The 26,934-nt window shown below is 45.4% G+C and overlaps 1 pseudogene; it reads left to right on the top strand.

Annotated features, from left to right (window-relative positions):
* Positions 1-677: 677 nt before the first annotated feature.
* Positions 678-2,273, top strand: LOC114681163 (annotated as a pseudogene).
* Positions 2,274-26,934: the final 24,661 nt, after the last annotated feature.

The following is a 26,934-nucleotide window of genomic DNA, read 5'->3' as shown; positions in this document are numbered from 1 at the left end:
CTGGACCTCAGCTCTGGTAACTCCACCCGTTGAGGAGAGTCTTGTAGTGAGTGGAAAGCATCCTCTTCATACTACATCATCCAGCTTGTATCAAGTTGACAAGAAACAAAACAAAACAAAACCCCACCAACGATGCAGCCTCATTCAGCGCTGCGGTTTTCTGGTGACTCTCTGGGCTGGATAACACTTAATAGAGGGAACACAGGACGGTAAGTAGAGTCGGGAGAGCGAGCTTCAGCCAGACTAGAAGCTCAAGTTGTGGTGTGGATTTCCATACTGCTGGGAAAGGCAGGTGTTCCCCCTATCTAGTTTAATTGGGAGTATATTGGCCCCATTGACTTTTCTTTACATTGAAATCAAAGTCTCTCAATAATGAACACTTTAATTTGGCACTCCTTAAAGTACAGAAGGGGTGAAGTTAGTTAGGCTAGGTTTTGGGTTTTGTTTTTTGTTGCTGTTGTTATTTTGAGACAGGGTCTTGTGTGTCCTTTCTTTTTTTTTTTTTTTTTTTTGAGACAAGGTCTCACTATGTAGCTCTGGATGGTCTGGTACACACTGTTAGACCAAGTGACTTCTGCCTCCCAAGTGCTAGGATTAAAGGTGTGTACCGAGGTTCTCTTACATCGACCGCCTAAGAGTCGCGCTGTAAGAAGCAACACCTCCTCCTCGCCTCCGCCATCCTCCCGGCAACCGCGAAGCAACAACCATGCGTGAGTGCATCTCCATCCACGTTGGCCAGGCTGGTGTCCAGATCGGCAATGCCTGCTGGGAACTCTACTGCCTGGAACATGGCATCCAGCCTGATGGCCAGATGCCCAGTGACAAGACCATTGGGGGAGGAGATGACTCCTTCAACACCTTCTTCAGTGAGACAGGCGCTGGCAAGCATGTGCCCAGGGCCGTGTTCGTAGACCTGGAACCCACGGTTATAGATGAAGTTCGCACTGGGACCTACCGCCAGCTCTTCCACCCTGAGCAGCTCATCACGGGCAAGGAGGATGCTGCCAATAACTATGCCCGGGGCCACTACACCATTGGCAAGGAGATCATTGACCTTGTCTTGGACCGAATCCGCAAGCTGGCTGACCAGTGCACAGGTCTTCAGGGCTTCTTGGTTTTCCACAGCTTTGGCGGGGGAACTGGCTCTGGGTTCACCTCCCTGCTGATGGAGAGGCTCTCTGTTGATTACGGAAAGAAGTCCAAGCTGGATTTCTCCATCTACCCAGCCCCCCAGGTTTCCACTGCTGTGGTTGAGCCCTACAATTCCATCCTCACCACCCACACCACTCTGGAGCACTCTGATTGTGCCTTCATGGTAGACAACGAGGCCATCTATGACATCTGTCGTAGAAACCTCGACATTGAGCGCCCAACCTACACTAACCTAAATAGGTTGATAGGTCAAATTGTGTCTTCCATCACTGCTTCCCTCAGATTTGATGGGGCCCTGAATGTTGACCTGACAGAATTCCAGACCAATCTGGTGCCCTACCCTCGCATCCACTTCCCTCTGGCCACCTATGCCCCTGTCATCTCTGCTGAGAAAGCCTACCATGAGCAGCTTTCTGTAGCAGAGATCACCAATGCCTGCTTTGAGCCAGCCAACCAGATGGTGAAATGCGACCCTCGCCATGGTAAATACATGGCTTGCTGCCTGCTGTACCGTGGTGATGTGGTCCCCAAAGATGTCAATGCTGCCATTGCCACCATCAAGACCAAGCGTACCATCCAGTTTGTGGACTGGTGCCCCACTGGCTTCAAGGTTGGCATTAATTACCAGCCTCCCACCGTGGTACCTGGTGGAGACCTGGCCAGGTCCAGAGGGCTGTGTGCATGCTGAGCAACACCACAGCCATCGCTGAGGCCTGGGCTCGCCTAGATCACAAGTTTGATCTGATGTACGCCAAGCGTGCCTTTGTGCACTGGTATGTGGGTGAGGGCATGGAGGAGGGGGAGTTCTCTGAGGCCCGTGAGGACATGGCTGTCCTGGAGAAGGATTATGAGGAAGTGGGTGTGGATTCTGTTGAAGGAGAGGGTGAGGAAGAAGGAGAGGAATACTAAATTAAATGTCATGAAGGTGCTGCTTTTACGGGGAAGTTATTCTGTTCTGACATAGAAAGTTATGGTCTGGTCAGTTAATTTGTATGTGGCAATGTGTGCTTTCATACAGTTACTGACTTATGCTTTAAACGTGAATGATTTGTCATAGACCCAAGCTGTCCATCTCACTGATGGGTTTTAAATAAAACATTCCCTGTCTTAAAAAAAAAAAAGGTGTGTACCACCACACCCAGCTCCTTACTAGTGATTCTTAAATACTTATAAAGTCAGCAAATACTCGGCTGGATAAAGTGTTTGCCAAGCAAGGGTGAGGAGCAGAGTCCAGACCTGTCTGTAATCCTAGCATGTCCACAGTGAGCTTGGAGCTGGGGATGGGAGAATGCCCTGAAGTTCTCAGGCCAGCTAGCATCTGCAGAGGCGAACGAGAGCCTTGCCTCAGAAGGACATGGAAGGTGAAGATGGACACCGGAGGTTGTCCTCTGACCTCCACCTCTGCACATACGCGCTGGCACTCACAGACACATGAACACACACACATCCACGCTAGAGAGAGAGAGAGAAAGAGAGAGAGAGAGAGAGAGAGAGAGAGAGAGAGAGAGAGAGAGAGGTTAGTGAAAATGTGTTTCCGTAAGTCTTTTGCAAGTGTGTGCATGTGCATGTGGGTGCTCACACCTGTGGAGGCTAGAGGACAACCTTGGGTGTCATCCTCAAATGCCATCCACTTCTTTGGAGACAGGGTCCCTCTCAGGACGGAAGCTCACTGATTAGGCTAGGCTGGCTCACTAATAAGCCCTAGGGATCTGCCTGTCTCTACCTCCCAGCGTCGGGGTTGCTGGCACGTGCCACCATGCCCAGCTTCATTTTTTCTTTCTTTCTTTATTTCTTTCTTTCTTTCTTTCTTTCTTTCTTTCTTTCTTCCTTCCTTCCTTCCTTCCTTCCTTCCTTCCTTCCTTCCTTCCTCCCTCCCTCCCTCCTTCCTTCCTTCCTTCCTTCCTTCCTTTATTTTTGCATGGGTACTAGAAATCAAATTCAGGTCTTCATGCCTGAGCAGCAAGTTCTGAACTGACTAAGCTGAGACGTCTCCTCAGCTACAGCTTCATAGTCTCCAATGCCCTGTGACGGAGATGATGAAGAGGAGGGTGAGAAGTTGCTGTAGCAGGCAGCTTCCCATTGCTATGATCAAATGACTGAAGACCTCAGCGGTCCTGGGTTTCTCTCTGTTCCTGTGATAAACACCATGACCAAAGCCAACATGGGAAGGGAAGCGTTTGTTTCAGCTTACAGGTTACACATGATTGAGGGGAGCCGGAGCAAGTGAGCTCAAGGCAGGAACCTGGGAGCGAGAACTGGAGCGGAGACAGCGGAGGAATGTTTCTTCTGGCATGTTCGGCTGTCTTTCTTATACATTTCAGGCTCACCTGCCTAGGGGATGGCACCAACCACAGTGGGCTGAGTCCTCCTACATTAATTAGTAGTTAAAATAAAAAAAAAAATACTCCCATAGACATGCCCACAGACCAATTTGACGGAGACAATGTAACTGAGTCACTGTGTAATTGAGGGTCCTTCTTCCCATAAGACTCTGGGTTGTATCAAGTTGACAGTGGAAACTAATTATGACACTCCAACCCTTGTCAGCTTTGACCCACAAACACATAGCTTTGAGCCATATCCTTTTCATTTCCTGTCCCCAAGGTCTTCTGTTTCTATCACAGTATAAAACACAGTGCAATCTTTCCCCCCTTTTGTTAAAAATAGATTTGTTTTCTCATATCGTGTATCTTGATTATGGTTTTCTCCCCTCTATTCCCCCAGTTCTTCCCCCCTCCCCTCCCATTCAGATCCGTCCCCTTTGTTTCTCATTAGAAAACAAACAGGCTTCTTCTAGATAATAATAAAATAAAGTAACAAAACTAACACATCAGAATATGAACAAACAAACAGAAGGAAAAGAGGCCAAGAAAAGGAACAAGAAACAGATTTAGACGGACAAACCCACTTGTTCACACACCCAGGAATCCCATTAAAAACCCCAAACTGGAAGCTATAATATATACACAAATATCCTGTAGGGCTAAAAAAGAGGAAAGAGCCAGGCTGGTCTGCAGAGCTAGTTCCAGGATAGCTGGGGCTGTTATATGGAGAGTGGGGGGAAGGGGAGAGGAGGAGGAAGAGGAAGAGGAAGAGGAAGAGGAAGAGGAAGAGGAAGAGGAAGAGGAAGAGGAAGAGGAAGAAGAAGAAGAAGAAGAAGAAGAAGAAGAAGAAGAAGAAGAAGAAGAAGAAGAAGAAGAAGAAGAAATAAATAAGTCCTGACATGACATTATGGGACCAAGAACACTCGAATAAGCCATTGAGTTCATTTTCTGTTAGCCATCTAGTGCTGGGCATGCAGTCTACCCGTAAGAGTAGTTTGTTTCCCCAGTGAAACTCTTTTGGAGAAAACTAAACTTTCATTTGCAAGTGGTTATCTGCTGGAGATAGGTTCTGGGTTAGGGATGGAGGCATGTGTCCACTTCTCCTTAGAGCTCCAGGACCCCAGCTGGTGTAGATCTACGCAGGTCTTGTACATGCTGCTACAGTTTCTGTGAGTTCTTATGTGTGTCCATCCTGTTGATTCAGAGGGCCTTGTTTTCCTGGTGATCTCCATCCCTTCTGGCTCTTACGCTCTTTCTGCCTCTTCTTCCTCTGAGTTCCCTGGGCCCTGACAGGAGGGTTTTGATGGAGACATCTCGTTTATGGCTGAGTGTTCTAAGGTGTAGCTAGAGTTTTCCTGCCTTGCCCACAGTAAGGACAAATCTTTGTCACCCGCCAGTCCCACAGCCGCTCAGACCCAACCAAGTGAACACAGAGACTTATATTGCTTACAAACTGTATGGCCGTGGCAGAATTCTTGCTAACTGTTCTTATAGCTTAAATTAATCCATTTCCATAAATCTATACCTTGCCACGTGGCTGGTGGCTTACCGGCGTCTTCACATGCTGCTTGTCATGGCGGCAGCTGGCAGTGTCTCTCCTCCTCAGCCTTCCACTTCCCAGAATTCTCCTCTCTCCTTGTCCCACCTACTTCCTGCCTGGCCACTGGCCAATCAGTGTTTTATTTATTGACCAATCAGAGCAATTTGCCATACAGACCATCCCACAGCACTAAGGTCTCTCACTCTTTGCATATTGTCTGGCTGTGGGTCTCTGCATTTGTTCCCATCTGCTGCAGGAGGAAGCTTCTCTGATGATGGCTGAGCAAGGCACAGATCTATGGGCACAGCAGAATGTCAGGGGGGCTCATTTACTGCAGTGTTCCTTTAGTAGAACAGTCGTGTTTGGTGTTGCTCTAGACCCCTGGGCTGTCTAGCCTCAGGTTCTTGGTCACAGGATCAGGTATGGGTTCCATCTCATGGAGTGGGCCTTGAGTGAGATCAGATATAGGTTGGTGACTCTCACAAGCCTTGGGCCACCACGACACTAGCATATCTTGCAGGCAGGACAGCATTGTAGATGGAAGGGTCTGTAGCTGGGTTAGTGTTTATGTTTTTCTATGGCGGTGTGCAGAGTACCTTCCTGTACCAGACGCCAGCATGTAGGCTGAAGGCTGTATGTAGGCACCAGCTTGACTTCTCTGTTAAAACACAGTACAACTTCTAAAAGCACCAGTCTTTTTAAACATTCTGGTGGTTTTAAGGTTCAATATCTCTTTAGAAATTCAAAGACTATTAACTGGAGATTCTTGTAAAATCCAAATCACAGGGCTGGAGAGATGGCTCAGAAGAGCACTGTCTGCTCTTCCAGAGGTCCTGAGTTCAATTCCCAGCAACCACATGGTGGCTCACAACCATCTATAATGAGATCTGATGCCCTCCTCTGGCCTGCAGGCATGCATGCAGCAGGACACTGAATATACAATAAATAAATAAATTTTAAAAAAAATCCAAAATACATTACATGCTTCCTTATTCCAAGAGGGAAAAATAGGGGTACAGTTACAAGATCAAATCAAAATCAAAACCCAACTGGGTAAAAATGCCCACAAACTTGCCCATGGCCAGTCAGATGAGGTAACTCTTCAACTGAGGTTCCTTCCTCTCAAGTGACTCTCGAGTTGTGTCAAGTGGACATCAGAAGCTAACTATGACATTACTTATAAAGAGAAAAGATGTATTGAGCTCCCAGGTCTGGAGGTGCCACCCTGAGATTGGGTGAGTCTCTGGTGAGAGCAGTGCCCATGGCAGGAGTGTGCTGTGGACCAAACCGAATTCACTTCATGAGCCAGGAAGCAGATGAGAAAGAGAGGCAGCTGTGGTCCACTCTCAATACCTCTCACAAGACTCCCACCTCTGAGAAGTTCTACCACCTCTCCAGGGTCGCCGTTCTGTGGGGGACAAGCCTGTAACTCATGGACCTTTTGGAGACACTCATTTGAATCATGCCAGTATAATCACTTGGGGGTAATTTTACCTAAAAGTGGGGGCAGAGCTACCTCTGTAGCTACAGTTTCTAAATGCTTTGATCATTCATTTGATCATTCGAGTAGAGATGGAAGCAAAAGATCTCCACGTATAAACAAGTTAAATAAGCCAGAGATCTCCCTGTGTACCACATTTAACTGCATCACTCCAGACATCAGTGAATCACAAGTGGGAAGGACATAGGGCCACGCACATCTACTGCTTGCTCACTGATCTCACTGTTCCGTAGAGGTGAGGCCAGGAAGCTAACATGAAGTTTCATCAAGATATCTAGACATGGGGCTGGAGGGATGACTCAGTGCAGCTAGTAAGAGCTATAACTCCAGTCTCAGGGGATCCTACATCCTCTGCTGGCCTCCATGGGCTCTGCATGCACACGGTGCAGAGACATACATGAAGAAGGCAAAACACACACATTAAAGAAAAAAAAAGATATCTAGAAACATCTTTCTTTCTTCCTTCCTTCCTTCCTTCCTTCCTTCCTTCCTTCCTTCCTTCCTTTTTTCGAGATGGGGTTTCTCTGTGTCCTAGCTGTCCTAGAATTTGGTCTGCAGACCAGGCTGGCCTTGAACTCACAGAGAACCACCTGCCTCTGTCTCCTAAGTGCTAGGATTGAAAGCATGCCCCACCACACCCGGCAACATCTATCAGAGTTCTTAGCAAGCCCTTTTTGGGGTTGCTGAGTTAAGGGCGTGGGTGCCAAGTGACCTGGAATGATTAAAGCAGAAGCCTTCCCAGTAGATTGACAACCTCTGGCGAGCAGCCAAGAGCCACGGGCACTCTGCACACCCTGCTCTCTTCCCCTACGTCCTCATGCTGCTGAGATCCTCAACTTCCTGTTCCTGGGAGCAGACACACAACCCGGGAAGAGGGCAAATGTTTTAAAAAGAAATTCTTATTTTATTTGATGGGTATAGGTGTTTTGACTGTATGTGTATCTGCATCGCCTGTGTGCCATGCCCGTGGAGGCCAGAGGAGTGGGATCCTCTGGAACCAGAGTTACAGACAGTTGTGAGCTGCCGTGTGGGTGCTGGGAATCAAACCTGGGTCCTCTGAAAGAACACCAAGTACTCTTAACCGCGGAGCCATCTCTCCAGCCCATACTAATTTCAATTATATGTTGGTGTATGTGCATGCATGTGGGTATGTGCACTTGAGTGCAGGTGCCCTCAGAGACCAGAGGCCTCAGATCCCCTGGAGCTGGAGCTACAAAGAAGGTTGTGAACCATTTGATGTGGGTGCTGGGAACCCAAGTCAGGTCCTTTGGGAGAGCAGCAAGTGCTCTTAACCACCGAGCCATCTCTCCAGCCAAGTGGGAAATTTTCTTTTAAAGAAAAAGAATGCTGGGACCAGGGGGAGGTGCTCAGAAGCTAAGAGTGCTTGCTGCAAAAGCCTAGTGACCAATTTGATCCTTGGAATCCACATAAAGGTGGAAGCAGAGCCAGATGTGGTAGGACACATCTTTAATTCCAGCATTGGAGAGGAAGAGGCAGGAAGATCTCCATGAGTTCAAGGCCAGCCCAGCATACATAGCAAGTTTTAGGATAGATAGGGATTATATAATGAGACCTTGGTTTAAAAAAAGAAGGAGGACGAAGAGGAGGAGGAGGATAAAGAAGAGGAGGAGGAAGAAGAAGTGAAGAAGAGGAGAAGGAAGAAGAGGAGAAGGAGGAGGAAGAAGAAAAAGAGAAGAGGAAGAGGAAGAAGAGGAAGAAGAAGAAGAGGAAGAAGAAGAAGAAGAAGAAGAAGAAGAAGAAGAAGAAGAAGAAGAAGAAGAAGAAGAAGAAGAAGAAGAAGAAGAAGCAGAGAAGCAGAGAAACCATCTGTACAAAGCTGTCCTCCTGACCTCCACATACATGCTGTGGCACACAAATCCCCTCCACATACACGTCATGTGCACACACCCAATAATAATATAAAGGATACAAAAGTATGGTACAGGGAATGGAGATGTAGCTCAGTTACAGAGTGCTTGTGCGGCACGCATGAGGCCCTGGGTTCCAGAAATTAATTCTCAGCACTGCACAAGCCCATCATGGTTATACACACCCAGAATCCTGGCACTTGGGAAGTAGAGGCAGGAGGACCAGGAGTTCAAGTTTATCCTCAGCTTCATAGTAAATTGAGGTCAGCCAAGGATTCATAAGAACTTGCCTTAAAAAACACACACACACATTAAAATATGAATACAAAGTTAAGTACACGGTCTTGGAAGGGTGTGCCACAAGAAAGGGCCATAAATTAGGTTCCATGAGTTTCACAGTCAATATGCCTCCAAGTCTGCCCGAGATTTAGAAAGCCTCTTCCGGCCCACTGTATTTTTGGCCGTCTATTCTTCTGGAAGACAGCATGGAAAAGAACCAAAGTCCATGGCATTCATTTCTGCTGAATGGATGGCATAACATCAGAGCAGCCCGGGTCACAGAATCCAGCCTCTTTAGTTCATCAAAGGCCAACTTTGAAACGGGAGAAGCAACTGGACATGGCAGGAACCTATCTGGAAAACATCCGGGTTATTATGAGTGTTTTCCAAGCGTTCTCACACTGATTGCTCAGAAGTTGTTCACAGCGCACAATGCAGTGTGGAGAAGAGCCAAGCCTGGCTATTTATAACTTTCTATAGCAGCAACATTGCCCCACCCTATCTTTTTTTCTAAATTTCATTTTATGGGGCCTGGGAGTATGGCTCAGTGGTAGAGTAAGTGTATTATGCTTAGCATATATGAGACCTTGGTTTCAATCTCCAGTAGCTAATACATAGATGAATAGATCATTAATGGGGCAGCCTCCAGGCTTCCTGTACTGTGGCCAGGAGTGACAGAGCTATGTTTACCTGCTACCTTTCACACTGACCTGTGAGTGGATCTGATGTGATCTGACTTGATCTCGGCTGTGGTTTGGAGACCTCCTGGTGGGACAAGAGTCAATGCCGGTGGATGAGTTGGGGGCTGCAGTAGTTGAGGCAAGAGATGTCAGGGTTTAGTCTTGGTCCTGAGGACTTCTGAGGAAAAGTTAGATTCTGGGTATCTTTGGAAGGCAGGGTCAACAGAATAGATGATGAATTAGATGTGGGGTGGAGACTGAGGGACGGGAGGAAAAAGAGAGCTCAAGGGTGTTTCTAGAGTTTTGCCTGAACTACTAAAAGAAGTTCCAGAAGAGGTGAAGATAAAGCCAAGCACATGTTTGGAAAAAGACAAGAGTTCTCTTCTGGAGAAATAGGGATAGAGAACATTGACCCATGTAAATGATAGACGGGAGCAGGAAATTCCGGCATGATGTTACTGTATAGCAGGCATTGTATAGTCGGGAAAGTGCTCTGCCACTGAGTTATGTCCCCAGCCCTGATTTGTTTATGAAGAGTAGTTGGGGCTAGAGAGCTGGCTCAGATCTTAAGAGAACTGGCTGCTCTTTAAAGGACCCCAGTTCAGTTCCCGGTACCCACACAGCAGCTCACAACCTTTTATAACTACTTCCAGGGGATCTGCTGCCCTCTTCTGGCCACCAGGGGCAATCAGACAGGACTGTGGTGAGCAAACAAACACATAGGCAAACGCTCACACACATAAAAAGAAAGGAATCATTTTTATTCCTAATGCAAGGGTCCTGAGCCTCACTCTGAGGGGTGAGAACTGTCACTCACCTGGCAAGCTAACTCAAAGTGATGAAGCTGATAGGACAAGCCATGAACAACCTTTCAAAGCAGGACACGACCTTGAGCACATATTTTGATTTCCAGAAGCGCTGTCCCTGGAGAAATTTGGTTTTTTGCCGAGTTCTCTACGTTTCTAAAATGAAGTTTTGTTTTATTTAACCCTTTGATAGGAAGGACAGTGTATTTTGTTTACATTTTTCACAAGGGAGCAACAGGCCTTTTGGAATTGGAGCTACCATATGAGTGTTGGGCATGGAACCCTGATCCTTTGCAAGACCAGCAAATGCTTTTACCTGCTGAGTTGTCTTTCCAGGGCTCCCAAATAAAGAAATCTCTTAAAAAACAGAGAGCTCTCATTTCCTATGTAGGCTTGGTCAGCCTCCACATTACCATCCTCCTGCCTCAGCATTCTCAGTGTTAGGAGTATAGGCTACGTCATTGCTTCCAGCTTTACAAAACAAACAAACAAACAAACAAAAAGCAAACTCCTCCCCCTTTTTTAAAAGATTTTATTTTTCAATTATGTATGCAAGTGTGCTGTATGTGAGTATGTTTATCTGGGAGTGGGTATGTGTATTCTTGACTGTGTGTGGGTATGTGCATGTGTGTTTGTGAATGGGTATGTGTATTGGTGAAATTATTAAGGCCACTCACGTAGTTAAAAGGGAGGTTTATTTTGTGGGCAACTCACAAAAAGGGAAAGGTAGGTCACAGGGTCTGGGGAAGGTGTGGTGCAGTCCAGTGGTGTTCTCTGGAGAACTCTGCTCTGTCTACCTCCAGCGTCCAGGGTCCAGGAACCAAGAGAGATGGCGCAACCAGATCTCGGGTCTTCAGGGTGGGTCCTCTCTTGGCCCCGCCTTGTAGACATGACAGTTACCGAAGCCTCAATGGGGGTTGGAACTTCCAGATCAAAGCTGGAATGGCTACCCACTACATATGTGCATGTGCGTCTGCGAATGGGTAAGTGCATGTCTGTGAAGGTGCCTGTGGAGGCCAGAAGCATCAGATCCCCTAGAACTGGAGTCGCACAGACTCGATGTGGGTGCTGGCAGCTCAACTCCTATTCTCTGCAAGACCAGTAGGCACCAACTGCTGAGTCATCTCTCCAGACCCAGGAATTTCTTTTGATCACGGAACTGACCAGCATTTGAGCCCCAGTCTGTGGGATATGAATCTAAGCATTTGAATTTTCAAGTCAGTCAAGGAGGGGGCTCTGTAATTACCAATGCAAAGAACATATGTGTGCAGGTAAATTTTGTTCCTTTTACCCTAACATGTAGATAGTCATGGCCTGTCAGTGTCCTAACTAAGTGGGCATAGCCAAATTATACTTCCCCTGGAAGCTTTCTCAGTCTTACAAAAACAAACAAAACAAAACAATAAATAGAAGAAGGAAACTCAGGATTACTTTATTTATAATTTAAACAATGATATCTAAAAGACAAGTCTCAAGGATAAATCACCAGCAGTGCTTAAAGGGAATCCTGTCCTGTGGACAGTAGTCTTCTAGGTGCCTTCCCATTACTTTTTATAATGTATTTATTTTACGCGCATTGGTGTTTTGCTTGCGTGTATGTCTGTGTGAGGATGCTGGATCCCCTGGAGCTGGAGTTACAGACAGTGGTGAGCTCCCATGTGGGTGCTGGTGATTGAACCTGGGGCCTCTGGAAGAACATTCAGTGCTCTTAACCACTGAGCCATCTCTCCAGCCCAACTTTTCCATTACTTAACTAGCTAATTAATGTAATGATCTCCTTCATGAGCAAAAATGTGCTTATCTTCTCCAACAAGAGATAACACTTGCCCAGTTATGTCATTTCTTCCTTCCTTGGTTTCATTTATTCATTCACTAACCATTCATGGAAGCCTTCTGTGTACCAGGCACAGTGCTAGGCAACCTGAACACAGTTGTGAGCAGAGTATCTTCCTTGCTATAATGGGGCTTTCTTTCTAGTTGGAAGGTAGAAAAGTAAGCACATGGGTCTTCCAGCTTCAGTAATTCCACAGATTAGATAAGCTGAAAAAGTCCCTGTTCCATACTGGCTATGAAGAATAGAGATACAGAATTGATGTGTAATGTGGAAACATCTCCAGGGTCCAGAGTGAAGGCAGAGCTGAACTCCAGGGTGGTGTGAGAGGAGAAGACACAGCGAAGCTGTTCCAACATTCAGAAACATTATAGGCATACTCCAGGAGGGAGGACACTACACAAGGGTGTGAATATCGGGAGGTGGGAATCATTCTGCCTTGATGGCTGAGTTCCACAAACCACCTGGCGTAGCACTAAACCAAGTGAGGTGCTGGCCAGCCAGTGGTCGGACAGTATGGAATGCGGATGGGAGAACAGAATTACAAATGCCAGGAGGAGGAGCTGGAGAGATGCCTCAGCAGTTAAGAGTGCTTGTTGCTCTTCCAGAGGACCCGAGTAAGGTTCCCAGTACCCACATACTGAGAAAAGGGCGCTTGCAGGTTCGGCTAGTAACTCCAGCGTCAAGGGATCTGCTGCCCTCTTCTGGCTTATAGAGGCACTGCATCCATGTGCACACTTCCCCCTCCCCTACATTATATATTTTATTAAAAAACAAAACAAAACAAAAAAAACAAAACAAAAACAAAAACAAAACCCACAAAAAAACAAAAATGAAAAAGCCAGGTGTGGTGGCACACTCTTTTAATTCAGCACTCTGGAGGTGGAGGAAGAAGACTCTATGAGTTCAAGACCAGCCTGAGTTTCAGGCCAGCCCAAAAAGAAGACCGCTCTCCCAGACAAAACAAAAAACAAACCCCAAACCAACCAAATAAATCCCACAAATAATCAGGTAAGACTATAAATGGGGAGCATATCACTTCTTTTATGTATCATGATTTATTTTTGGTTGAAGTAGAAGTTATACGCATAAAGTTAGATATATTTAAAAGGCAATAAATCGGGTGGTGGCAGCTCAAGCCTTTGATCCCAGATGGATCTCTGAGTTTGAGGCCAGCCTGGTCTACAGAGCAAGTTCCAGGTCAGCCAAGACTACACAGAGAAACCTTGTCTCAAACCCCTCCTACCCTCACCCCATGCCCCACAAAAAGGTAATTATCCTTCTCTTGTCCTAGAATTATGTGTGTGGTGGATTGGTGCTGGTTAAATCTGACATCTGCCCACAAGTTGCTATGGAGGAGGATCATGATCAAACTCGGGGTGAGTGTGTGGGGGGAATGGATGCCATTACTGGGCACGGGTTGTGTCTTTTTGGAAGGAGCTGAGTGTGTCTTTTGTTTGCCTTTGAAATAATCATATTATGTGAGGCAGAAGCATTTAAAAAATTGTATATGGTATTTTAAAACGTGGGAACATGTTGCCTGGCAACCCGTGGTTGGAATGCAGAGGACATCTGTTGTTTTCCTCTATCAGCCTTTCTATCAGCCTTCTATCGCTTTCTCGTGGAGAAGCCCGTCCCCACTGCACACTTGGTGGGTTGTCAGTCACGGTTCAAACCCCCCTGGTCGAAGGATGATGTCCCATCACAGCCAGGCCAATTGGAGGCACTTCCTCTTGGGAACAACAAGAACAACAACAACAAAAATAGTGTGAGACAAGAGGGCAAAAAAATACTCGGAGTTGATTAACTCTGGGATAGGTAGCAGTATGAAGGGATTTGTCTGTGATCTGCGTATCTGGAATCACCTCGATCCCTGATATTTTAATATAATACTCTCCTGCTCTGATGGACAGTTTTTTCCAGATTGTTTTGAGTCTATGTATCATTCACATTTTTCTTTCCATAAATATTTTAGTTTTTGACACAGATCTCGCTGGGTAGCCCAGGCCAGTCTTAAACTAACGTCAGTCTTCTCCCAAAGGATGGGATTGGGGGGCGGGAACCACACTCGGGCTTTCTGTTCCTTCTTCAGTGTGTCAGAGCTGGTTGCCGTTGTTCGCAGCCAGCGAGCTTTAATTCCCGGTTGCTCCTCTGGCACTCCCTCAATTGGGAAAACACTCCAGCAAGGGGATGCATAAGTGAGAGGAATTATAACGATCAAGCTTTTCCAATATATGCGCATGGCAATTTCCTCCCTAGGCACGCCTCCACAGGGTGTAAGTCAGCAAGGCTCTCCGGGAAGGTGCCAGAACTTTCCGACACGTTGTACTCAGAACTACTCCCTAAGGTGTGCCCTGTTAACTTGGGTGCCACCGGCAGGCAAGAGGGCTCCGGTAGAGCATTTGCCCTGTACGCCCGAGGGCCTGAGTTTGATCCCTGGAACCAACCAGTGGTAGACGGACAAAATCAACTCTTTTGAAACGTGTCCTCTGGTCTTCACACACGCACGGTGGCACAAACACACGTCACACACATGTAACGGTAATAACAATAACATGCACTATAAAAGCCTCTAGGAAATGTCGCTCGTGTAGACTGTGGTGTGAACGGCCCCTGTGTGTTGTAAAGTGGGGGGCCCTGTGCACCTCTCTCTTCTTGCCCTTTTGAGGCAGTCCTTCTGCTGGATTTGTTCTTTGATGTCTCCTCCTTCCCTTGAATTTTTTTTCTCGAGTGTATGATTGAGCGTCTGCGTAAGCTGTTAAGGTCCTATCAATACGGACTGATTTGCTGCTGCTGTTTTGTTTGGAGGGTTGGTGTTGTCATTATTTTGTTTTGTTTTTGAGGCAAGGTCTTGTTATGTAGACCAGGCTGGCCTCAAACTCAGAGCTTTACCCAAACTCTGTCTCTGGTTTGCTGTGATTAAAGGCATGTGCCATCACACTGGCCAGACTGATTTCTTGAAAAAAAGAAAAAAAGAAAAAGAAAATATCAATTCAGAATAATTTCTTTTAAAAAAAGATTTATTTGAGCTAGGTGGTGGCGGCTTACACCTTTAATCTCAGCACTTGGGAGGCAGAGCAAGGCAGATCTCTGTGAGTTTGAGGCCAGCCTGGTCTACAGAGAGAGTTCCAGGAAAGGTTCCAAAAGCTACACAGAGAAACCCTGAATCAAAAAACAAACAAACAAAAAGATTTATTTTATTATTTTTAATTTAATTTTATTTACGCTTATGTGTGTGTATGTCTATGTATGTATGTATGTATGTATGTATGTATGTGTGTGTGTGTATGTATGTATGTATGTATGTATGTATGCCTGTGCCCATGGAGGCCAGAAGAGGGCATTAGATCCCCTGGAGTTAGTGTTACTCATTGTTGTGAGCTGCCTGATGTGGAGCTTGAAAAAGAATATATGTTCTGAAATGCTGAGCAATCTCTCCAGCCTCATATTTGGTTTGTAAAATTATGTGTGTGTGTGTGTGTGTGTATGTATGTATGTATGTATGTATGTATGTATGTATGTATGTATGTATTCGGTTATGTGCACATGCATGCAGGTACCCTTGGAGGCCAGCAGAGGGCATCAGATCACCTGGAGCTGGAGTTAGAAGAGATTGTGAGTTACACAGTACAGGTGCTTACAAACCAAACTCATATCCTCTGCAAGAGGAGGATGTACTCCATTCCCCAGGTTGATTTCTTTGGGTTTAAATAAAATGGTGGAGAGATTTTGTTACAGCTGGGCCTGAGGGTACATCCCTGTAATTCTAGCACTTGGGGGATAGAAACAGGAGGATCAGGATTCAAGGGCATCCTTGGTGGGGGGCCAGCCTAGGTAATATAAGACTTTGTCTCAAACAAAACAAAAAACCTTTTTTTTTTCTTTTTTTCTTTTTTGGTTTTTCAAGACAGGGTTTCTCTGTGTAGTTTTGCGCCTTTCCTGGAACTTGCTCTGTAGCCCATGCTGGCCTCGAACTCACAGAGATCCGCCTGCCTCTGCCTCCCGAGTGCTGGGATTAAAGATGTGTGCCACCACTGCCTGGCCCTAAAAAAAACTTTCTTAAGGTTCTAGGAGAGCTAGATATGGTGGTATTCACCTTTAATCCCACTACTCTGGAGGCAGGCAAATCTCTGTGAGTTTGAGGCCAACCTGGTCTATGTAGAGCGTTCCAGGTCAGCCAGGGCTGCATAATGAGACCCCGTCTCCAAAACAAACAGCAACAAAACAGAGGACAGAACAAAACAACAACAAAGGCCCCAGGGAATGTGCTGAACCGGTAGCGGAACCTAAACTAGTGTGTGAAGTCGACGCCCTCACTCCCAGTGGGGTTGTTCTGGAGACGACTCCTGTAAGGAAGTAATTAAGGGCACATTAAGATTGGAGCCTTAACTGGTGAAATCAGTATTCTCGTGAGACACCAAAGGAACATACCTCACACCTCCACACAGGTACACACCTCTACCTCCACACAGGAACATACCTCACCCCTCCACACAGGTATACACCCCACACCTCCACACAGGAACACACCTCACACCTCCACACAGGTACACACCCCACCCCTCCACACAGGTAGGTACACACCCCACCCCTCCACACAGGTAGGTATACACCTCACACCTCCACACAGGTACACAAGGTCACTGGAACACAGGAAGAAGACAGTGTCCTGCAAACCAGGATGTAATGACTCACCAGGAACCAAATCAGCTGGTACCTTGATTTTAAACTTGCTAGCTTCCAGAACTGTGGGCAAATATCTTTCTGTTCTCTAAGCCACGTGGTCCATGACATTTTGTTACTGCAGTCCAAGCAAAGACAGATTTAAATAGATAGATGGAAGCGGAGAGAAGGCTATTCTGTTCTTCAAGAGCGCCGCCTCTAGACTGTCCCCTTCTAGCTAGACAAGGAAGTGAAAATTTAATGTTTTTTGTGAAGAGGACCAGTCAATAAAAGATGTGAGAATATAGTATAGAATCAGCTTTGTTATGGATTTCATTGTTTTCCGCAATACATCATCGATAAACATTGCTCACTATAGCAAGGTAATTATCATACCGTCAAAACACACACACACACACACACACACACACACACACACACACACACACACACACACTATAAAACACAAACCCTATTAGCCATTAGAAAAATACAAACCCAAACCATAATGACTGAGCCAAATAAAAACAAGCAAAGAAAACAGGATTGGACAGATGCTCAGTAGTTAAGAGCATGTGCTGCTTTCCCAGAGGACCTGAGTTCAGTTCTCAGCACTCACATCAGGTGGCTCACAACTGCCTGTAACTCTAGCTTCAAGAGAGGACACCCTCAATCCCAGCACTCCAGAGGCAGAGGCAGGTGGATCTCTGTGAGTTCGAGGCCAGCCTGATCTACAGAGCAAGTTCCAGGACAGCCAGAGCTACACACAGAGAAACCCTGTTTTGAAAAACCGAGAGAGAGAGAGAGAGAGAGAGAGAGAGAGAGAGAGAGAGAGAGAGAGAGAAGAAGAAGGAGGAGGAGGAGGAGGAGGAGGAGGAGGAGGAGGAGGAGGAGGAGGAAGAGGAGGAGGAGGAGGAGGAGGAGGGACTCTCTTCATCTATACTCATGTGCATACACACATACATGCATACAACTAAAATAAATAAAAAAATTAATGAAAACAAGCAAAAACTCATAACAGAATACGACTCTCCACCCAGTAGGATAGCTGTAACCATAAGAGACAAGCGTTGAGAGAATGAGCTTAGAACCCCCAATCCATCAATGGGGGAGAATAAGGTTCTGCAGAGAACAGCCTGGCAGTTTCTGAAAATATCAAGAATGGACTTATGGGGCTGGAGAGATGGCTCAGTGGTTAAGAGAACTGGCTGCTCTCCCAAAGGACCAGGGTTCAATTCCCAGCACCCACATGGCAGCTCACAACTGTCTGTAACTCTAGTACCAGGGATCTGACACCCTCATACAGACAAATGTGCAGGCAGAATACCAGTGTATGCAAAAAAAAAAAAAAAAAAAAAAAAAGAATGTACTTATTACTACTCCTAGGTATATGTCTAAGAAGATTTAAAACATGTTCATACAAAGCCATGGCTGTTCAAATAGCCAAAAAGGGGGAGGGGAGGGGACACAAACAGCCTAATGTCTATTAGTTGATGAATGTATAGAAATGTGACCTGTCCATAACTGAGATGCTGAGTCCCCAAATGAGCGAAGTGACGGATGTCACACACGGATGAAGTCTGAAGGCATTGTGAAGGAAATAAGGACCACGTACTACACAGTCTTACTTACGTTAAGTGTGAAGTAGGAACGTGGAGCAGAGCTTGCCAAGTGCTAGGCGAAGGGACTAGGGAAGGGTTGTTAATGAGCATGTGGCTTCTCTTGGGGGCAATAAAATATTTCTGGAATTTGGTGGTGGCAATGGTTGCACTACCTTATGAAAAGGTACATATTATGTACTTGGGGGGTGGTGGTGGTGGTGGTGAATTTTATAGTGTGTGAATTATGTGTCAATAAAGAACACCAGAAATGAAAGCAAGGTGATTTCAATGCTTGTAGACTTTGGTAGCGCCATCCGACCTTATGTTTTTTCACCAAAATGTTAGGGGAGACGGCACGTCTGGAGGTTTGGGGATACAGACAACAGCAGCACTCTCCACAAGCATATGCACAGGTTTGATCTCCAGCACTGCCAAAACAGCTATGGCTAGAAAAAGAGAAATGACTGGTTATGAATTATGAGCCTCTAACTTTAAAAAACATATACATGCTAATGATGATTGCAACACAAAGGTCTGCAAAATGCAAACAATGCCTGCAGACATAGCATAGAAAGTCAGCATTTTCTTTAATTCTACGTAGAAATTAAAGACATGTTCATAGTTTAATGTCAGTCCTAATACCTCCAATGCATAATAGATACTTTACTTTTTACATTTATGTATTTATTTATTTATTTGTATATGTGAATATGTATGTGTATGGGAACATATGTACCACAGCACATATGTGGCGGCCACAGGACAACTTGTGGGATTAGATTCTCTTCTTGCACCATGTGGGTTCTGGGGGTCGAACTCAGGTCTTCAGTCTTGGTGGCAAGCGCCTTTACCTGCTGAGCTATCTGGCCAGCCTTCTTTTATTTTAAGAGTCTAAAATTCAAAATAGGATTGCAATAGTTTGTAGTTCTTTTTTAAGGTTTGTTTTTATTTGTGTGTGTGTGTGTGTGTGTGTGTGTGTGTGTGTGTGTGTGTGTGCGTGCGCGCAGCATGGGCAGGTGTCTAGGAGAGTGTTTTATCTCCTGGAGGTAGAGTTACAGGTTGTGAGCTGCCCTATGCGGGAACTAAATTTGATAGTTGCACAAATCAGATTGCTATCATTCCTGGTGTTCTTCATCGACGTACGATTCACACACTATAAAATTCACCTTTCCACATATATAATAAAATAACCTTTTGTTTGTTTGTTTGTTTTCCAAAACAGGGTTTCTCTGTGTAGCCCTGGGTATTCTAGAACTCGCTCTGTAGACCAGGCTGGTCTCAAATTCAGAGATTCATCTGCCCCTGCCTCCTGCATGCTGGGATTAAAGGCAAGCACCATGACCGCCTGGCTGAAATAACCTTTTTATATAAATAAAATAATAAAAAAAATCTGTGAGATTGCACAACCATTGTCGTTACCAAATTTCAAACTCACTGTTCAGGGTAATTCAGCCTATCAAGATGGAAGGTGTGGTAGGCACTCATGGAGCCAAGAGCAGCTCCTGTCTGTGGGAGCAGGAGTGTGCGGTTCGGCCTGTTACATTTTGGCAGATCAAGGATGGGATGACTCAGGTGGGAGGTGGAGCCAGTCTGTAACCCCCACAGCCCACACCCGTATCTCTAATTGCCAGTTCGATCCCATGTGCAAAAGGCTTCTTACCTCTTCAAAACTGTCACCATCTGGGAACCAGGCAGCAAACATTCAACCACGTGCACCTTGGGGTGGGGGCATTTTATAACCAGACTTTAAAGAGAATTACCCGTGCACAATTTTCATCATCTAGGGCCAACAAGGACATAAGCAAATTAGATGAAAAGAGAGAGGCCTTTGCACCTAGACCCTCTTAGAAGCAGGAAGTAGCCTAGTCATTTGTAAAGTTAATTTCCTTTTGGAAGAGAAGGGATGATTCAGAGGGAGCAACCAAGAGCCCAGATGCTGAGTCAAAACCACAGGGAGTGACCCTGAGCTAAGTTCTGGGATTTCAGAATTGTCTTCGCTCTCATTTTGCTCTGTTTTTGAGAGTGCAGCTACAGAGGCTACTCCACGCCTTTCTGGTTTGTATAAGAGGCAGAAACCTGCCTGTTCAGTTCACTGTGTAAGGAAGGGCTGTCCAATCAGGAGATAAATCAAGGAATATTATGATAGTCTCAGTAGGAGATGATGGTGGCTTCGAGTGGATAACTGTCCATAAAATGATTATGTGATGAGACCCAGAATATATTTTGAACTTAGAGTCCATAGGTTTTTTTGGAATATTAGAAATGATTCATGGCCAGGCGGGACATTGAATATGACACCACAATCTTTAGCTTGAAGAACTAGGTACATGAACATCCCTCTGTGACTTCTTAAACATTTTAGATCTTCCCAAATGCTGGGATTAAAGGCATGCACCACCATGCCCAGCTAGATTTATTTATTTTTATGTGTGTAAGTGTTTTGCCTTTGTATATGTATGTGTACCAATCTGTGTGCCTGTGTCCACAGAGGTCAGAGAGGCCATTGGAGGGACAGAAGGTTGTGAGCTGCCACATGGGGACTGAGAACTGAACCCAGGTCCTCTGAAAGAGCTTCAGATACCCTTAATTGTTGAGCCATCTCTCCAGCCCCTCCCCTGTGACCCTTTTTGACTGTTCGTTTTCAGATGAAAAATTTCAAGAGTAACCACTGTGTCTGTTTTCTGGCTGTCCACTTTTCATCCCACTCCTGTGTGGGCTCTGCTGACTGGCCCTCTACAAACAATGCTGCTGATGTTGTCAGTGGTCACCATCATGCTACAATTTTCGGTTCTCTTCTTCACATGATCATCATGTGGCGTTTAATACGAACTTACACTGTCTTTTTCTAAGATTTACTTCTTTTGTTTATTTGTATGTGTGTGTGTACTTATGTACAGGTACCCATGGGGGCCAGGACAGGACATCAGACCCCCTAGAGCTGAAGTTACAGGCAGTTATGAACTGTGGGGGAACATGGTGCTGGGAACTGAGCTTGGGTCCTCTGAAAGAGCATCAGGTGTTCTTAATAGTCAAGCTGGCTCTCTGGCTCTCTTCCCCATGCCTTTAAAAAATTTTTCTTCTCATGCCGGGTGGTGGTGGCATACGCCCTTAATCCCAGCACTTGGGAGACAGAGCCAGGTGGATCTTTGTGAGTTTGAGGCCAGCCTGGGCTACAGAACGAGATCCAGGAAAGGCACAAAGCTACACAGAGAAACCCTGTCTCAAAAAAACAAAACAAAAAGCAACAACAACAACAACAAAAACCCTTCTCTTCTCTTGGCAATATTTTAAAAGAAAAGTTATGTTAATTTGCATTTTTTTTATTTGTCGTTTATTTATTGTGTTACGCATGTGCTTGAGTGGAATGTAGAAAGTGCATGCAGGAGCCAGAAGAGGACCTTGGCTCCTCTGGAGCTGGAGTTACAGATGGTGGTAAGCCGTCATGTTGGTGCTGGGAACGGAATCTGGGTTCTCTACAAGAACAGTAAGAGCTCTGAACCACTGAGACATCTCTCTAGCAGCAGCAGCAGCAGCAGCAGCAGCACCACCACACACACACACACACACACACACACACACACACACACACACCAGCTCCAAAAACCCTGTCTCAAAACAAAACAAAACAGAAAAAGAAAGAAAGAAAGAAAGAGAAAGAAAGAAAGAAAGAAAGAAAGAAAGAAAGAAAGAAAGAAAGAAAGAAAGAAAGAAAGAGGGTTTCTTTGTGTAGCTTTGGCTGTCTTGGAACTCACTCTGTAGAGCAGGCTGGCTTCCAACTCATAGAGAACCACCTGCCTCTACCTCCCAAGTGCTGGGATTAAAGGCCTGTACTACCAGGTCCAGCTCCCTCTATCTGTCATTTCCCTTTATTATTTTACTTTTTTTTTTTTTTTTTTTTTTTAAATTTTTGAGGCAGAATTTCTCTGTGTAACAGTCCTGGCTGTCCTGGAACTTGCTTTGTAGACTAGGCTGGACTCGAACTCACAGAGATTCACCTGCCTCTGCCTCCCAAGCGCTGGGATTAAAGGCGTGTGCCACCAGCGTCCGGCTTCCTTTTATTCTTGTGCTCAGGCACACTGATCTCAACTTCTTCCTTTTTTTCTTTTTACATTTTAAAAATAATTTATCTTTATTTTTATGCCCATCAGTGTTTTGCCTGCACGTGTGTCTGTGTGAGGATACACAGTTCAGAAGTCTTGGAACTGGAGTTACAGACAGGTGTGAACAGGTGTGGGTGCTAGAAATTGAACTCTGGTCCTCTGGATGAGCAGCCAGTGTTCTTAACTGCTGAGCCATCTCTCCAGCCCCTGATCATCTCAATTGCTTGAGCATGCTTTCTGCATACTGTCACAATCTGCGCGCGCGCGCGTGAGTGTGTGTGTGTGTGTGTGTGTGTGTTTCTTCACTGTAGTAAAACCTGTTACCTGTTGCTGTCTGTTGTGTCTGAGATTTTCCCTTTGCCTTTTAATTCTTTAATCAGAAGAGAAATGAAAGCCAATAACTCCTAGAAGTTAACACTTTTGCATCAAAGCCTGATATATAAAATATACACACTAGGGCCATTTTCTTTTTCCTCTTTTTTCCTCCCTCCCTCCTCCCTCCCTCCCTCTCTCCTCCCTCCCTCTCTCCCTCCCTCCCTCCCCTGTCTCTGTCTTTCTGACTGGGTATCACTGCATAGCTCTGGCTGTCCTGGAACTGCTATGTAGAGCAGGCCTGGAACTCACAGACATCCACCTGCCTTGCCTCTTGCTGAGAACTGAGCCCAGGTCCTATGGAAGAGCAGTGAGTGTTCTCAAGCCCTGAACCACCTCTCCAGTCCCACAAGTCTTGTTAGTCTGGTTGTTACATTGCTCTGTCAGACTGGGAAAATTTGATTTTTCCTAACTTGTAATTTAAAAGAAAAAACGTAACACTATTGCAGAACGAAATTTATCTACTTAATGGGAGGATTACTACCCAAGTTTGGAATCTGAAAACTCTGGTTTCAAATTTAGAACCTGACTAACTAAGCAAGTTAACTAAGGTCAGCTTTAGTTTCCTCATCTGAAAAGGGGATAAACCCAACTTTTGAAAATTAAAAAAAAAAAAAAAACCATCAAACTTCTAGTATATTAAAAGACTCAGGATTGAACAGGATTTCAAGAATTCTTAAGACTAAAAAAAAAAAAAAAAAAGAAGAAGAAGTCTTAAGACTTACTCAGAAACTTCTTTCATCTTGAAGGAGCCTGTATACAGGACTCTCTGAAGTCAGAATTGGCAAGGCTGCCATCTTGTGGCGATTTAAGCTTGTGCTGGTTAACGTCATTCCCAGCAACTAAAAGATGTTCAAAAAAGTAAAGCTCTACCTTAGTATGTCAGACACTCTAGAGAGACTTTGGGATAAAGATAATAATTAAAAACAAGGTTGCGCGCCATTACTGGAAAAAACAAGAAATAAAGGACCTAAGAAGGAACCTTTAAGAATCCCAGCACTCAGGAGGCAATGGCGGCAAGATCTCTGAGTTTGAGGCCAGCTTGGTCTGTAGAGGGAGTTCCAGGACAGCCAGGGCCACACAGAGAAACCCTGCCTCGAAAAACAAAACAAAAAAAGAAAAACAACAACAACAAAAAGAATCATCCCATCTGCCCTGAGCGATGATGCACACCTTTTCTTTAATCCCAGCACTGGGGAGGCAGAGGCAAGCCTGCTTGGTCTACATAGCCAGTTTCTTGACTTGCTCTGCCCTCAGGCTTGAGGGGACATCTGCTTTTACTTTCCCACCTGTTGAAATAAACCTTGACTGCTTACTCTTAAAACAAAACAAGAACAAAAAACCAAACCAAACTCAAACAAAACAAAACACCCCTACCCCATCCCCCACAACAACAATACTTACTTCTAGTAGGGAACTCTGAAAAGGGGAAGAAACAGTTGATTTGAGCTGGAGATAAGGCTCAGAGGTTAAGAGCACTTCCTGCTCTTGCAGAGGACCCAGGTTTGACTCCGAGCTCCACACGGCAGCTCCAATGCTGGATTACAGTCAGCAAAGGACAGGGGTGAGCACACGTGGCCAGTGGCTAGGAGATTCAATTGCGTCGGAGCTTCTCCAACTTTCACGATGACTGGGAAAACAGAAGTTGCTGCCATAGGGTAGTACACTCCAGAAGAGCAACTTCACCTGCAATTCCATTTCCAAAGGCGTCCATGTCCTCTCTGGCCTCCATAGGTCCCAGGCACACACTGGGTGCACAGACAAAATTCAGGCATAATGCTCATACACATAAAATCACAAATCTGAAAAATGAAGTCTTGACTGCGTTATGTGGTTTTTTTTTTTTTTTTGGTTTTCCGAGACAGGGTTTCTCTGTGTAGCTTTGCACCTTTCCTGGAACTCACTTGGTAGCCCAGGCTGGCCTCGAACTCACAGAGATCCGCCTGGCTCTGCCTCCCGAGTGCTGGGATTAAAGGCGTGCGCCACCACCGCCCGGCACGTTATGTGTTTGAGATAATGGCTAAAGTCGATCCTGTCCTTTCTTTTGAAAATCTTTAAAAGCTTTTCAGCAGATTTGACCATTATGATCATGTTTGTTATGGATGTACCCAAACTACAGTTTCCACTGTGCCCCTTCTGAAGGTGTATAGGGAAATCTGTTCCTCCCACCTCCTTGCCACTCCCCCCCCCCCTCTATTTAGTACTGGGTGTTAGACCATGGGCCTGCCCCCTTAACGTGCTGATCACTCTGGAAGGCCAGATCTCCCCTGCAGGTCTCTCTTTGGGACAGAGTTAAGAAGCTTGTCTGTCCTGTGCTATTGTCCTGTGCTCCTTTGCTGGTTTGTTTAATTTATTTTATTTTCCATCGAGTGTGTGTGTGTGTGTGTGTGTGTGTGTGTGTGTGTGTGTGTGTGTATCTGTGTAGTGTGCACACAAGTGCAAATGCCAGCAGAGACTAGAGGAGTCAGATCTCCTTTTCCAGGGGTTAAAGCCACCTGGGTGCTGAGAATTGAACCTGGGTCCTCTGGAAGAGTAGCAAGCGCTCTTAACTGCTCAGCTACCTCCCTAGCCCTAAGCCTGTGACTTTACAACTCCTAATCCAGGGTTTTACCCATCGAGGACTCCTCCATTCTCCTTGCCACACAGGCTATCCTGGTATGAAACTTCTCAGAACAGATATAAAAGGCAAGTGTTTTCTTTGTTCTGGGGATTTCTCTGGAGGGTTCCTTCTTTGGGACTCCCCCATCCATCATAATGGCTGTCTCTTTTACGTCCTTTCAACTATCTGGCTTAATAAAGCTCCAGGTTTTAAAGGGAATCCTCTCCTTCTCTTTAGGTCCTCTTGTCCTGTTTTTGATACATTGTACTTTTCTTTTAATGCTGTGTCACCTCAGCATCCTTCATGAGACCATGTTCCAGGCCCTCTCTCCCAATAAAGCGTAATCATGTGTCAGCTCCTTTCCCTAACCAGCCAATCAACTGTGTGCTCCTCCCCCACACCTGCCTAATGAATTTAGGACCCAGAACAGGCAAACCCTATGACAGAGTTCCTTTTCCAGCCTTTCCTTTCCCAGCCTTTCACCGAGTTCCTTTTCCATCCTTTTCGAAGCCCTCTATGCTTTTCCTATCACCTGCTCTCTTTCCTTTTCTTGTTTTGATTTTCTTTGTTGTTTTATTCACCGCCCCCACTCCCACCCCTTCTGGGGACCGAACTCAAGGCTTTGCTCAACCACAGAGCTATACCCCAGTCCTGTTTGCCACATCTCTGACTCTGTCTTCCCTCCTTCCCTTTTACAGGTCCATGTGATTATGCTTGATTTATCTGGACAATCCAGGATGCTTTCCCCACCTAGTCTCCTTAATTTAATCAGGTCTGCAAGATCTGTCTTGCCACAAAAGGTAACAGGGTCACAATTTCCAGAATTTAGGATGTGGGCATTTTTGGAGAGCCGTTAATCTGCTGTACCACAATGCATTTCTCTTAGTTTTATATTTAGTGATGTAACTTTGATGGGTTAAGATCATGGGGAGTATTTAGACATACACCAAAAAAAAAAAACAAAAAAAAAAAAAAAAAAAAAAAAAAAAAAAAAAAAAAAAAAAACAAAAAAAAAACCCTAGAAGATCTAGAAAATGTTGCAAATCAGGGTTTTACTCTCCTGGAAAAACTGCTGCTAATCCTTTCTTGCATCCACACCTCTGGTCACAACGGCAGGCGTGTTATCAAACAGAGAAATGTCCACTAGTGTGCTGGCTGACACCCGTAATTCCACTTTGGAGGCTGGGGCAGGAGGACTGCTGGGAATTCCAGGAGCTACGCAGTGAGTTTGAAATTAATCTAGGCTATGCAGTGGAGACCTTGTCTCAAAAAAGTTAGAGGTGGGTGGCCCACACCTTTAATCTCAGGACTCAGGAGGCAGGAACAGGTAGATCTCTGAGTTCAAGGTCAGCCTGACCTACAAATCGAGTTCCAGGACAGCCAGGATTGTTGCACAGGAAACCCTGACTCAAAAATAAATAAACAAACAAACAAATAAATATAAAAAAATAAAAAGGAAGAAAGAAAGAAAGGAAGGAAGGAAGCAAGGAAGGAAGGAAGCAAGGAAGGAAGGAAGAACTTTTGGAGCTGGAGAGATGACTCAGAGCCTCCAGAGGTCCTGAGTTCAATTCCCAGTAACTACATAGGGGCTCATAACCATCTATAATGAGATCTGATGC

Source organism: Peromyscus leucopus, chromosome 2, assembly GCF_004664715.2.
Source record: "Peromyscus leucopus breed LL Stock chromosome 2, UCI_PerLeu_2.1, whole genome shotgun sequence".
In the NCBI taxonomy this organism is placed as follows: domain Eukaryota; kingdom Metazoa; phylum Chordata; class Mammalia; order Rodentia; family Cricetidae; genus Peromyscus; species Peromyscus leucopus.
This window is presented reverse-complemented; position numbering and strand designations above follow the sequence as displayed.